The 15,837-nt window shown below is 44.2% G+C and overlaps 1 protein-coding gene across 1 annotated transcript in view; it reads right to left on the bottom strand.

Annotated features, from left to right (window-relative positions):
• Positions 1-15,343, bottom strand: part of LOC144805512 (uncharacterized) — a 56,086-nt gene extending 40,743 nt beyond the window's left edge. The window contains exon 1 of the mRNA XM_078672052.1: positions 15,142-15,343. The gene's annotated coding sequence lies outside the window, so the exon portion shown is untranslated. The remainder of the gene's footprint in view (positions 1-15,141) is intronic.
• Positions 15,344-15,837: the final 494 nt, after the last annotated feature.

Genomic DNA, 15,837 nt, shown 5'->3' with positions numbered 1-15,837 from the left:
TTGAAAAAACCGGACAGATATCAAGACACTGATACATGTCCCTCTCGATCTTTTCAGACTTCCTCACAGAAATCGTAAAGAAGAGGATGGTCAGAACAGAAAGAAGAGCACGTCAAGTCCAAAGACAAGGAACCTGCTCATCAAAGTAAAAAATTACAATTTCCAAAGAAGAAGGTAGCTAGTGTTAACATAAAACATGCCGAGGATTCTGAGGACACAACTGAAAAACGGAGAGTGGACCAGACAATGCTAGACAGCGCAGCAGAAGTGACCATAGCTCGCAAGATCCTGATGAATCTTCTGGAGACAGTGAACACGAATGAATACATTCAAATGGAAACTGCAGACATCAGAGTTAGCAAACCCCATAAGTTATACGAAATAACATTACGTATAGAGGGGGACAAAACTAGGAAAGTAAGGGGTCTCTTTTGGGATAACCTTTTGAAAGGCTATGACATCCTGTTAGCTGAGAAAGACTGGCCACCAGAGTTTGTCAGGGAGTGCCCTCATGGCGAAGAAATAATTATGCCTGCCTTCTCTTATAACATTCCAATTCATAAAAAATACACATTGGCAAGAAAATGGGCAGTGGCACAAGCTCCTGCATTATATAAAAATCATGTAGGATGGGATGAGGATTCTCCTCACCATAAAATCCAGTTAAAAAATCAACCTACTGCACAAAGGCAGTATCCTGTTAAGCAAGAAGCTAAAAAACAAGTCAGGGAGATCTTAGATCAACTTGAATATCAGGGGGTGATTGAAACATGCACCTCGCAAATTAACAATCCTTTGTTTCCTGTCTCCAAGCCAGACGATTCATATTGTCTAGTTTTGGACTACAGACACCTTAACTCATGTTGCAAAACATTTGCAGTACAAAACTCACACAGTGCAGCACTAATGAATAACATCGTGCGCAAAAAATATAAGACGACATTAGATATCTCATATGGCTTCTATTGTCAAAACATTGCACCTGAAAGCAGGTATTTGACCGCTTTCTCAACAATGGGGTCGCAAAAACAATTCTGTCGACTCCCACAGGGATTCAAGAATAGCCCAGGATTATTCTCAGCCAGGGTAACAGAGTTACTACAAGTATATGATGATGAAGCATTGTCATATGTCGATGACATCTATCTTACAGACGACGACCTGGAGACTCACTTGAAAAGAGTGAACACCATTATATTTGGGTTCGCAGCTGAAGGGTACAAATTCAACTTTAAGAAGTCTCGAATTGCCTATCTAACTGTCCTGTTTTTAGGATATGAATTATCAAGTGAAGGCAAAAGCCTAGCAGACAACTTCTTAGAGAAGTGTGCTGTACTCCAAGCTCCAAAAACGCTGAAGAACTTACAATCAATACTAGGTTTTCTGAATTTCGGAAGAACATACATTCTAAATTATGCAGAGAGGGTTAAACCTCTCTACGAATTAATAAAACCTGATTTCAAACAAAATAATTGGACTCAAAAACACACAGAAATCTTAAGATCATTACAAACAGACATGTTAACAAAAACAAAACTGCAAACACGCGAAAACATACGCAACCTTGAAATCCGAGTCATCCCAGGAAGATGCGTATTCACGCACCTGACCTCTAATGAGGGAGAAACGGTACCAATAGCTTACAAATCACATTTGTACACAAAAGCGGAAATGAAATTCAGTTCTACTGAAAAAATTCTAACTGCGGTTCAAACTGCTGTAGCAAAAGAAAGAGGCCTCGTCCAAGGGAGAAACATATCTTTTTTAACAGCAGAATCAGCCCTTGAGGCATTAACAAGCCCACACAATCTAAATGCTGTGGCATTAGATCCAAAATGGATACAATGGGAACATTCTCTTGCTGCAGAAGACGTGAAACACTATTTTGATCCGAAAATGAAAAAACTAGAACATCTAGAATATGAACAGGAATATCCTCTGCCAATTGAAATTCTGCCTCTAGAACAGTATTCCTGTGTAATCTACACGGACAGATTTGCACAACACTACGTTGTGGACAAACAAATTTACTATCACGCGTGCGTGATTGTTAAAGGTCGCTGGCGCTTAGGTAAATTTAGACCAATGATCACCAAAACTGAATCACTCAGAAACTGTACAGCTCAGCGAGCTGAAATAAAATCTTTAAAGATGGCGCTTGAAAATGCCGATCGTGAATGGTGCCACAATAAAACATAAAAAGCTTTGGGAACAAGTAGTTCTTTTACAGAAAGAACTACAAAAGACTCACGTGATACATACACTGAGTCATCAACGTGATGGCGTTCACGTTGCAGGGAATTCATTGGCTGATAGAGCCTCAGCGGCAGCAGTTCAACCGGTTTCCGTATCCACAAAAAAACGTTCTGAAAAATACATAAATGGAGTAACCAGGCTGGCAGTAAAAGCCTCATTAAAAGGCGACTATGCGGCATTACCTCTAGGCTATCCACTCAATAATACATACATAATTGATGCAAACTCCGTTCCTTTTGCTCAATTCCCTGGAGTGGGGGATAAAGTAATTCCAAACACGAACCGGAGGGCTTACTTGATTCAAGAAGCACACATGGGACAGGGTCTGAGGCGCAAAGAGATCTTAAAATCCCTAATTGAATTAGAATCAGAATACTGGTGGCCCGGGATGAGCCTGCATGTTTTTAACTTTGCAATGGCTTGTCACAACTGCAATAGAGATCGAAGTTGTGAAACGGACCAGAAAACAGCCCAGATAACACTATTAGAAAGCATAAGGCTATCTATACGCAAACGTCCAGAAAGATATCAGCGATGCCATAATTATTAAGACTAGATTCCCTTAAGATGTAGACACCAGCACTCGGCTGACGCCAGAACTGTTATAAAATATGTGCGAGTCTTTATCGGCATATAAGCAATCGGCATGCTACATTCTGACCAGGGTCCTGCGTTTAGCTCTCGAGCTTATAAAGAGGCCATGGCCAGCATGGGCATTGCATTGCGGTACTCTAGTCCCTTCCATCCTGAGGGAAATGCGGTAGTGGAAAAAAAAACGTGACATAAAGCAATCTATAACGGCGAGGGTATTAGGTTCGGGTGATGGGTGGGTCAAACATCTAATAAGTGTCCAACTTAGTCTTAACAATCTGCCAAGAAATTCTCTACAAGGTATCACTCCTTACGAACTATTGTTCGGCACTAGAATGAAAGTCCAGGACTTAGATTGTCAGACTTCAGTGGTGAAAGAAAAAGCCTTTGATATCAAAGATCGCTTGGCTGTTTTACAGGACCTAAATGAAACAAGAAGAAGTCTTAGTAACATAAAGTTAAAGCCAACAGCCACTGAAGAGAAACCACCTCTCCCAGCAAGACCTGTCTGGATTCCAAAGATTGGGGATCTAGTCAGAGAAAAGATCGCGGTGAAGAAGGTATTTGGGCCTTCTTACAGAAAAGCAGTACCTGTCTTAGCTGTCAGCTGAACAAGATCAGTAGTACTACCGCCCCTTGCTGGTAAAAAGGAGAACAGAGTTGTATCCATCGACCTGGTAAAACCACAATCATGTGGCCAATAATAAGTAGTAGGCCCAGTGGACTCCCAAGAAATAGTAGAAGACCAAATCTTGCTACAATCCAAGAGGTTCAAACTGAGAGACTAATCACCTTTGATAAACCTACAGTGAACAAAAATGGACTATGCAACAACGCCATGGAACTTGTGCCTCTTGAAACCCAAATTGCAACAGTTCGTCAAGAAACACCAGTCTACAATGATGTAGCCTCAGACTATGCTAATGAAACAAAAAAAAATGCAAAGACAAATGAAAATCCGGAAACAATTCCAACAATTGACAGAACTGCATCCGGCTACTTCGTCAACTTCGATGACTTTTCTTATAATCCAAGCGAGCATGAAGAAATGCCAGCAACAAAAACTTTCAAAGAAAAAATAACTGAACTTTTTCACCAACTAAAAGAAACATTTCTGGTTTCACCATGGATTGAATTTTGGATTGTGTTAGGTGTACTTTTCCTCCTCCTTTGGCTCATCATGGTTTTATGTTTGGGTAGATTTATTGATGGAAAATATAGTACAATGGCCACAGCAAGTCAGAACATCAACTTGGTCCTAAAGCCTCACAGATCCTCTCACATCGAGAAAAGAGAACTGTCACCAGTAAACATCACAGCCAATCCAATACCCGGTGGGGTAGCATGGGACAAAACGGAGAATGACATCTATGGCCCGATTGAGCTCTTGAAATATCCTCATCAATTTAAGGTTTCCTTAAGTGACTTTGTGACACCAAGTACTTTCTCTGATGATTGGGACTTTGAAAATATTAATAATATGATGTCAGATTTAGTAATGTCAGCAAAATTTACAGAACATGATTATTTACAAGGTTCATCGAACTATGAAGAAATGTACTGTTTTAACCACTATGGTCATCACTATTTGCATAAATCTGCTCAACCTAGAAATGTTTTAACTTATAATCAATGGGAACATTGTCCAACACCGCCGATGGGCAGCTCGAAAACATTTTTTGAGAAATTCACATACTTCTCACGGTTTAACAACAGTGATCCAGAAACGTTTTATTTTAAAATGACAAATAAGACAGGAATGAAAACAATATTGACAAATACTAAAATGATTTATTCTGAAAAATGTTATGATAAAATGTCTACAATTGGTTTTGAATTTTGGAAAAATAACATTGAAACAAAAACTATCTGGTGGACAAAAGACTGGTAGGTACAAGGTCTAGAAGCATTATTTAGAGCCTGCGTGATCCCATAACAAATTATATTCCTGAATGACACCATTCAACAGACAACCTGTCTTGGTTTAGCCAAGATTAAAGATTTAAACAAACCATCTATTCCAACACCCATACCTGATGATAGTAGTACTACAGATATGGAGGTAGATGTATCCCATATTTTACACCAAAACAGAACAAATCCTGATTGGAAAAAATGGTTGATCTGGCCCACAGACACTAATAACTGTCAAGATAGATTCCTGAACAAAACACAGGGGTTCAAACAGAACAGGTCAGACCCAAGATATTCCCAGAGACAACATCCATGGATAGTTACAACATATAGTGTAGGAAAACTCTGCCTTAAATGGCTACAGAAATCCACACTGCCAGAAATTAAGCAACACTTGACTTTACTTAAAGACGGTACTGACTTGCGAGATTTCATAATGGGACCTCGCAAACAGCGTCAAAAACGTTTCATATACGCCGGTATATACGCTGCTTACAACGAAGCTTGGAAAGTAATGCAAATTGATACTGCAGCAAAAATACGAGAAATTGATCGTATAAATTTGGAAAAATCACTTTCTGTAGTGGACAATGGGTTAACGACTCTGTCCTCCAGGATTTATTCATTGGACAGTATTGCATCATCTGCTATTGATATAATAGAGCAGGACTTGCTAATGTTACTACATGGTCAGTCCTAATTACGTTCTATTGTACAGCTAGGCTGGACGTTGCAAAACCTGCGTTCAGGCTACGTGCCATGGCGTCTAATCAACACAACGTCATTATTCTCTATCTTTAACCTTACTGATAAACAATTCAGTTTGGCACAAAAAGGAGCAGACTATATGATTCTGAGCATTGAAAAACTTGAGAGATTACCATTGACAATGTCAGAGAGACCTGTCATTGAATGGATAATACACGGAATTATTACAATTCCGATAACAACTTTCCAGTTTAAGTATTGCCAAAAATATATACCAGCAGGCCTGTATGAAAGGTTGGGTAAAGGATACATCAAATCAACCTGGAAATTACCTTACACTCATAGATGTTGGAGTGGGAGAAATAAAGAGGTATTCCTTATGGTAACAATTGTAAACAATCACTAAGCGGTACACTTATGTGTCAAGGTATTAACTTGCATGGAGCCTGCGAAGGTTCATCGAATAACCTTTCATGTCATCTGCATGGCACTCCTGCAACACAGATAGAGCCTTTTTTCAGGCAGCTTTCCAACTGCAGTTACGTTCTAATAAGTGACCACAGCTGTTGTGGCATGGTGCTCGGAAAAGCCTATATCGTAACCGTCACATCCAGGGTCATTTGCTGTATGCAAGTATTTTATCCTATCAGCAATCCAGACATAGAGGCAACACTTTGGCCTTCTCTGAATATCTCTTCTATTCGAATTGATACTTTAAGCAGAATGAAGTCTATTCTTTTACAGACAACTGTGCCTTTAACCTCGTCCAAAGAGACGTATGATCTGCAGGTTGCAAGGACAGCGGCAGAGATACACTCCCTATTATCAACAAATTGCCCCGTACATTTAGTAGAAGTGTTAAGTCAGATTTTTAACATGTCTGATACCAGTGGCATCGCACATGTATTTAAGACAATGTTTCAGGGCTATTAGCACCATTTGAAGCAGTCCTGAACATCTTCCCGAATTGTGTGCATTCATTATTTGGCGGCCTGCCTCTTCTTTTGTGACTTGTAGAAGGAATTTTATTTTGCTCCTTCTGCTCCGATATGGCAAGCCAAGCCACAGACAAAACCCTAGCTACAATGGAAGAAACGATCCTAGCAATACGCTACCGGGACCAAATCACTAAAGTGCTCGGATTAGCCCTGCTAAGAGATCTAAGTGCAACCTGGTTTATTTCATTCAGACCAATCTGGCAAGATTGCATCTTACCTGTGCTTCGATGTCTGCTATGCGGAGAAGAATGCGTGTTGGACATCTGTCTTACACTACCATCAGCAGTACCAATGGATATCGATACTTTGCTCGGTCCGGTAACGACTCATGCAACGTATTGTCCCCAGCGGCTACCTATTCTGATGGCGGCATTCGTTGAGACTTCACCATTACGAGTAGGTGGCGGTGAAGTACGAGATGAACGCAGCACCACACAGGTACAACCTTCTGAGAGCATTGCTGATCCAGACATCGATGATAGCAATCACTCTCACATATGCACAATTTCAGCTTTTTCGGACTTGGTCGAACTTTCACCTACTGTTGTAGACCAATTTTTCACAAGCCTGTCTGATATGATGTTCTCTCCTAGCAACGAGAATAACTTTTAAAACAACGAGCACACAGCGTTCCCTGAACTCTGAGTTCGGCCTTCAGTTTTGATAAACAACACTACTGAAAACAATTGGAACTATTTTTCCCCTGAAAACGAAATTATAATTTTTTACATTTCCAAAATATTTACCTTTTTTTTGGCACATGGTACTCTGCTTAAAGTAGAACTATTCTTAGAGAACAGAGCTTCTATTTTTAGGAACTCTAGAGACAATATTTTACATCAGCCTCTAGCATATGTACAGTATTGTATAAATATGTGATGAAATGGTCTCGACCTTCTTTTCTGTATTCAGAGCCATTTCATAAATGTAATTTTCGCAAATCATTCAGACGATATTTATATATGCATTATCTGAATGATACAACTGCTTAAGAAACGTACAGTATAATACTCATTTTTCGTGTATATACCATATACCATTTCAAATGCAATCAATGTATTTTGGGGAGGGTTGGAAAACACATGCATCGTTATATGTTTGCTATTGCTTAGTATTTTTAGTAATGATTGACATAATACGTGGAGTGGGTGTTGTGAATCGATCTAGGACCCTAATTAAATATTCCCGATTCATGCCCTTATGTGGTTATAACAAAACATATCCTTATAAAGGCATAAGAATCATGTCCATATTTAGTCATAGCCAATGCAGTCCTAATACGGCAAGGCTACTGCCATGGATTCCTAGAAAGTACAACGTGTTCTTTAAACAAATCCAAGCCTCCAGCAGACCGGGAATTCCCCTTGCTTTTGTCTTGATTTGCGCAAGAACTCCTGGAGTCCAGAACATACTATTAGTTCTTAGTGACGTCTTATGTCAAACCTTATATCAAACACGGCACCTTCCAGGTATAAATATACCAACGTTGCCTTAAGCAAATACACGGTGGTAGTTTGGAGCAGAGCGGCTATCTACTTGCCCGAAGCCCAGCTGATGCGAGAGCTGAAGGAAGCCGACCCTCCCATTGACGCACTGAGAGAGACGCTGTCTTTTCTCCTGCCGAGAAATCCAGCTCCGGTGTTTCCAGTCACCCTTGCGGGTTACTGGGAGATCTAGTCCTGAGAGAGAGATACAAGACCTCCTTCATTCTAAAAACCAAGGTACGGAGCTGACTAAAACCTTAAGAGAATTCTTGATTCAGATTCTTGGCAAACAACCAACTTAACTTAAACTGCTACTCACTTACTCCTTCCCACGTATTAGGCTTAGGTCAGGTACACCGGGGTAGGCGTATATTAGAAGCACCAGTTGAGTACGTTAGTCAATGTTTTTATGTATGTATATATTTTAACCATTTTAAAGTATCATATGGCTAAGAAACCATATCAATGCTTTTACAGTATTATTTCATAATACTCCTTTTACTGTACGCAATTTACTTCATGATAAGTATTGCAACTGTGGCAATTCATTTCTCTTGCATGAGAAAGAAGACTGCTTAATAAATAACAACTTTTATTGAAAACGCCTGTCTCTCTATTTATCTGCACTCTGGTGAAACTAAAGCATGCACGATTGACTGAGTGAAATAGTTGTCTATTGTTTTCACACGACTCTGGAGATACACTCTTATTCTGAGGGAGCAAAGTTGTCATGTTTATACGGTTGTCAGAAACGAATCCCTTCTTGTCTATTCAGGGAAGTTAACACCTCCTTGTTCACTCGAGAAAGTTTCTAGTGACCTCTGAGCTAGCTGGCAAAATTAATTAAGTTTAATATAGTCAGTAGAGACCTAGATAACCTCGTCCTACGTCTAAACTGCTGTCTATATTATTCCAATGCGCAGAGCCTATTGGGAAAATAGGAACTACACTACACTGGTTTCCTGGGAGACAGTGGGGCTGGGCCTAGTGGAATTCACCCTGTGGTGCCACGTAAGGCCATTAGGCGTGACGCGGGGCACCTGGAAGGCTTCAGGAAGCTTGCGGAGGTCTTCCATAAGAGTGCGCGCACGCTAAGAAGCGCACCCTACGGGAGGAAGACTTACCCGGATAAACTGGGGGTGAGTCCACCCCAGACTTGGACGCTGATGATGGGTTTCCCAAAGACGGAGAGGGTGAAGATGAGGAGGTGTTTGGGGATGATGACAATTCCTCCGACGATATGTTTGATTCGGGCAGGTCTTGGCGTCCACGTTATTCTTGTTCTGATGTTGGTGATGGAGCTCAGGTTTATGTGGATATGTTTGACCCTTCCTGTATCTTTCGACCTCGGAGTTCTGATTGGGTACCTGATAAGAAGACGGTGGATTATGTTGCCGCAAAGATTAGGCAGCCTCTTTCTCAATAGGTGAGATCCCGCCTTAGGTCAGAATGCCCTAGACCGTCTTTTCCCAACCGCGTTGCTAGTACCCCAGAGTTGGACCCCAAGCTCTGCACATTTTTTGCTAAATACATGAAGGATCCAAAAAAGGGGATAGATCGTTCCTGGAGGGCTTGTCAGGACAAGCTTCTTGATGTTGTGGAACCCCTAACTAAAATCATTGAGTTAGCGGAACGGTCCAGAGAGTCAGGCCTTCCTCTCCCGACGGACGATAAAGCGGGATGGGCGCAAAGGGCAATGTGTCTCTTGGGCAATGGCATTTGTGCCCTCTCCGCCGAGCGTCGCCGTTACCTACTTTTGAAAATTGATTCCAAATTAGGAGAACTGTCTTCCTACGAGGCAGGTTCAGTAGCTCAAGGTATGCTCTTTGGTGATCCCTTCGTTAAGGAGCTAGGAAAGTTTGTAGCCACCTTTTCTGCCCTGGATAAGGTTTTTGGGGGGGCCGGGCGAGGCAGGGGTCGCTCTTCCGGCCGACAAATAAACCACGGTCCCAATAGAGACCAGACAAAAAAATAATGGATGGAACGATGGCAGACAAGGAACATTCTATCCTTCCTGTGGAGGCAAGGGACAAGGCAGAGGCCGTGGTGGCAACAAGAATGCACGAGCTTGAAAATCCTCTCTCCTGTTCGTCTGGGGGCAGGATTTCTCTGTTTCTAGCAAACTGGGCGGATTTAACGTCAGATCCTTGGGTGTTAGAGACAGTTCAAGGGTTTCACATAGAGTTCTACAGGTCCCCCATCCAAACATCTCATCCTCGCCCTTTGGTTTTTTCAGACTCAGAGACCGATCTGATAGATCACGAGGTTCTAGATCTTCTTTCAAAAGGTGCTATCACTCTCTCCCATCTTCATCCGTGCGGATTCTTAAGCAATATTATTCTGGTAGGAAAGAAAGAAAAAGGCTTCAGACCGGTTATCAATCTCAGGTCCTTCTACGAGTGGTTAGTTTACCGGCACTTCAAGATGGAGGGAATTCATCTGCTTAGGGACCTTCTTCTCCAGAACGATTGGTTCGTCCGGTTAGACCTCAAAGATGCGTATCTGTCAGTTCCAATTCCCCCCCCCCCCCCCCCCCCCCCCCCCATTGCAGGTTCCTGCAATTCCAGTGGAAGGGTCAAACTTACGAATTCAAAACTCTTCCCTTTGGTCTCTCAACAGCTCCTTGGTGTTTTACCAAGCTTCTTCGTCCTGTGGTGGAACATCTCCGCACCAAGGGTATTCGACTAATAATTTACCTGGACGATATCCTGCTCATGGATCAATCCAGGGATCATCTTATCCTTCACTTACAGATTACAATATCCCTATTACAGAATCTGGGGTTCACCATCAATGTCCAGAAATCGGACCTGGTTCCCCAACAGAGCATGATCTTTCTAGGCTTTCGCATCAACACGAGGGATGCCTCCTTGAATCTTCCTTCTCAGAAGATTTCAAAGATCAAGAAGGAGATTCGACAGGTTCTCCGCAGAGACAGGATATCCCTGCGACAGCTGGCCAGGATTGTTGGTTTGTTACGTCCTCGACTCAAGCCATCTTTCCAGGTCCTCTACATTACAGGGTCCTGCAGAGGTTGAAGGCCTCCCACCTGCGCAGGGGTCTCACTTACTCGGAGCTGATCTCCCTTTCCTCGGAGGCCAGGGCGGAACTTCTTTGGTGGATGGACCATATGGAGGCCTGGAATGGGATAGCGATCTTCGGATCCCATCCGGATCTAGTGATAGAATCGGATGCCAGTCGCCTCGGCTGGGGTGCCAGATGCGGCTTTCATTTCGGTGGGAGGTCGGTGGACGTAAGAGGAACTCCTTCTCCATATCAATTGCCTGGAACTCCTAGCGGGCTCCTTTGCCATTCGATCTTTCACGACCAACAGAGTGTCCTGTTGTGTCCTTCTCAGGATGGACAACACGACGGCGGTGAGGTACATCAATCGCCTTGGAGGTACTCATTTCAAGATTCTGGCGGATCTCGCCAAGGATTTTTGGCATTACTGCCTCCAACATCAGATTTCGGTGATGGCAGAGTATCCCCTGGGAGATCAGAATTGTGTGGCAGACTGGAATTCCAGGAATTTCAGGGATGCCAGCGATTGGAGACTAGATCCCGGAGTGTTCTCTCAGATTGTGTCCCTTTGGGGCCTTCCCCTAGTTGATCTTTTTGCATCCAGATGGAACGCTCAGGTTCCCCGTTTCTTCAGCTGGACACGGGATCCGGGAGCAGAGGCAGTGGACGTTTTCCTTCAGGATTGGTCGGGGATACCAGCTTACGTGTTTCCACCCTTCCTTTTCATCCAAAGGGTTGCAACCCAGGTCCGCAGACAGAGGGCCTCTCTGATCCTGATCACTCTAATTTGGAGAGCCCAGATTTGGTTTCCGTCCCTTCTAGAATTATCTTGGGACAGACCTCTTCGGTTGCCGTCTTTCAACAACATCCCCTCAGACCCTCTGGGACTTCCTCACCCCCTGGTTCTCCAAGGCCATCTACATCTTATGGCATGGAGGATTTCAGAGACGTTGGACTGACGTCTCGCTTTCCAGAGAAGCTGAACTCCTTATGCAGCAGGCTTGGGCCCTGGGCACTACCAAGCGATACAGATCAGCTTGGAGAAGATGGGTTCATTGGTGTGTGGCAAAACACCTGGATCCCGTGGGCGCCTGCGTTGCAGAAGTTGTGAACTTCCTATCGGAACTTTTTAATCAGAAATTAGCCTATTGCACTATCAACTCTTTTAGGCCGGTCATTTCTGCTGGTCACTCTCTCGTGGATGGGGCTCCGATTGGGGAGCACCCATTGGTTTGTAAGCTTTTGAAAGGCATACGTCTTTCACGTCCGCCGGAGCCTCTATTTCTTGTAAGAGAGTGTCGGATGTCAGGGCCCTTGATATTTCTGCCTGTGTTTTTTCCCCGGAAGGTGTTACCTTTACCATCTCCAGGAGAACTAAATCAAGTACGAGGTCAGTAATCTATCCTGCTTTTCCAGATTCTCCGAAATTGTGTGTTGTTCAATGTTTAAAATCTTATGAAGATATGACTTTGGAGGTTCGTCCTCCGGGTGAACGGCAACTTCTGATTGCCATTAAAAAACCGTTTCAGGCGGTATCTTCTCCTACCATTGCTAGATGGGTCAAATGGATTATGACTGAATCTGGTATTGGCGTCAGGCATTTTGGGGCTCATTCTAGTAGGGGAGCAATGGCCTCCAAGGCTGTCCAGGTAGGTTGCAGGTTGGGGACATTATGAATGCAGCTGATTGGTCTTCAGAATCTACTTTTAAGAAATTCTATTAAACAAATTCATGAAGCCGTTGCGCTGGTGGAGAGTAAGCTTTGAACTTTCATAATCCTCGCCCCTGCTTCCTGACATAGAATGAGAAATTTCCTAGTTATCACAAAGGAAAGTTTCAATTCTATTAAGGACACGGAGTCGAGGATTATCCCACCCTGGCTTTTCGAGCCTCCCTCCCTTACGCTTGGAGGTCTTGCTGGATTTCGTATTTCTACATATCAGGAGAGTAATGGTTTCTTATATTTATGGTATTTTGTGCATTGATCTTATTCTGTACATTTGCACGTTCTATTTCTCTTTTGGTTATGCTACTGATAGTACTTTTGCATTTGCATTTTATCTTGCTCTGTGGTTCTTCTCTTCGTTTTCTGTTGCCCTAGGATCTGATCAGAAGACGGATTAATCTGGGGACGACTTAACTTCCTGCAGCGACGAAAGAGGACGGACTTCGTCGAGGGAGCTGCTTTATGTATTCGGCTGGACTATGATTGGTGGACTGGCTCCCATGGTTACTGTTGTGCCTCATGGGATATGTAATTGGCAGCCTGTGTTTTTTCTGTTTCTTCTAACTTGCTGTTAATAAAATGAAGAAAGGTCATGCATAACCCTCGCCTCCGCGTCCTTAAAAGAATTGAAACTTTCCTTTGTGATAACTAGGAAATTTCTCATTTGTTGAGAATTTGGTGTTCTGCAAACATCGCACAGATCATGTCTTATTCTGCACATTATTAGTGTTTGAGGTATTTAAATTGCCACTGTCAGTAAAACCGATACCCTAAGCGGTGCCGCACTGGCCGTAACAGGCTTCCGGTGTTTCCCCGGGAGGCTGGAACAGTGGGGACCGATTGTTCAGTGCTGGTCACTGGGGGCTGGTTTTGCTGTGGTGTTGCTATATCACCCCCAGCAACAAAAGAGGCAGGGAGCTGGTCCGTCAAAATTGTCAGGCCTGGTTTGGGTTCCCAGTCCGGCCCTGACCCAGAGGAACAACATTTCCTCCTTGCATATACTGAACATCATTACTCTGCACACCAACGCCGTGCATTTCCAAATTCATACCAGGAACAAACCCAGAATCAAAACAAGAATACAATCCATGAGAACCACTTTCGTCACCCGTTTGGAAAAATGTTGTCTGAGCGATCATTATTTTTATTTTGATCTTCTTCTGCTTAGTAATAAAATTGTCACTAGAGTACTTTGGTTACAACAAAATCTCATCCAGAATGTTAGTCTGCAGCCCCTCACATTAAGCACTAACATCTGGATGCAACGCTAAATGATGCGTCCTCTTTTACCCGGTCTTCGACTTTGCAATATTGTCTGCAAATCTGCAATAATCTCTTGTAATATATAATAAAATATTTGGAGGCGCTTCACTCTGTGGCTCTTCAATTAGCCAGTTTACAAACAACTTACACTCATTCCACAAATCTCTTGGAACAACAATTAACAAACTTAAACTCAGCTCTCGACCACCCTGCCTGGACAAACACCTTCTATGAACCACCCAAACACAGGACAGGCCTCAACTCATCTGCACCCCTGGGCAGGCCTCTCCCCTTCTGCACCCCTGGACAGGCCTCATCTCCTCTGCACCCCTGGACAGGCCTGCACCCCTGGACAGGCCTCACCTCCTTTGCACCCCTTGACAGGCCTCACCTCCTCTGCACCCCTGGACAGGCCTCTCCTCCTCTGCACCGCTAGACAGGCCTGCACCGCTAGACAGGCCTGCACCCCTGGACAGGCCTCACCTTCTTTGCACCCCTTGACAGGCCTCACCTCCTCTGCACCACTGGACAGGCCTCTCCTCCTCTGTACCGCTAGACAGGCCACACCTCCTCTGCACCCATGGACATGCCTCACCTCCTCTGCCCACCTGGACAGGCCTTACCTCCTCTGCACACATGGACAGGCCTAACCTCCTCTGCACTCCTGGACAGGCCTCACCTCATCTGCACCCCTGGACAGGCCTCACCTCATCTGCACCCCTGGCCTCTCCTCCTCTGCACCCCTGGACAGGCCTCACCTCCTCTGCACCCCTGGAAAGGCCTCACCTCCTCTGTACCCCTGGACAGGCCTCTCCTCCTCTGCCCCCTGGACAGGCCTCACCTCCTCTGCACCCCTGGCCAGGCCTCACATCCTCTTCAACCCTTCTGGACAGGCTCCGACTCCTTTGAACCCCAGCTCAAGGCCTCTCCTCCTCTGCACCTCCTCTGGACAGGCCTCACCTCCTCTGCCCCTCCTCTGGACAGGCCTCTCCTCCTCTGCACCCCATGGATATGCCTCACCTCCTCTGACCCTGGGCAGGCCGCACCTCCTCCGCTCCCCACTCATCCTCAGCAGCAGGAAGAGCTGAGCTCTCCTGATGTCACCATGAATGCCAGGGGGGGGAATCTGATCCATGGATTCATAAATTGCAGCCAAGTGAGTTAGCAGCTCTCCTACCTGATCAGAAACCTGTCCAGGTTCTCTCCTCCTCCTGGGGGCCTGTGGGGGGCAGGGGCAGATCTGGGGTCTGAGGGGGGTTCTGTGAGGGTCTGAAGATGGAGGTAACTGCAAACACAGACAGACAGGGCCCCTTCCTCCTCTGCAACAGGCTGGGCACAGAGCACAGGGAGAAAGTGATGTCACCCCCTCTGCTGGTGCTGTCTCTGCCACCGCTGACCTGGAAGAGGAAACCCTTCTCTTTTTCATCCAATGTGCAGCTCAGTGGGTTTCATCAGCAGGCGAGGATCGCCCTCTGGTGGCCGCTGACGGAACCGCCGCCTCCAGGCTCCAAGAGTGAATACATTTCACATAAACAAGCATTTATACCTGTAAAGACCTGGGATTTCAGATGTCTCAGACAGGAATGTTTTTAAGGGTCAGACAGTTCAAGTACAGGGCCTCACCCTTGGCTGCTGCTGTAAAAAAGCATTTATAGCTTCACTTCAGATGAGCATCTTCCAAACATTGTTGTATAGGACTTAAGAGTATTTACAGAAAGGTGACAACTGGAAGCGACAGTCGGTATTTCAATGAATATATCTGTATTTCATTGAATATATCTGTATTTCAATGAATATATCTGTATTTCAATGAATATATCAGAATATCAGTCAGTTTTCCAATTAAACTGGGCAGCTTATTTATTCTTTTAAA

The sequence above is a fragment of the Lissotriton helveticus genome (genome assembly GCF_964261635.1).
Source record: "Lissotriton helveticus chromosome 1_1 unlocalized genomic scaffold, aLisHel1.1 SUPER_1_unloc_12, whole genome shotgun sequence".
Lineage (NCBI taxonomy): Eukaryota > Metazoa > Chordata > Amphibia > Caudata > Salamandridae > Lissotriton > Lissotriton helveticus.
The sequence above is the reverse complement of the archived record's forward strand: the minus strand, read 5'-3'. Positions and strand labels throughout refer to the sequence as shown.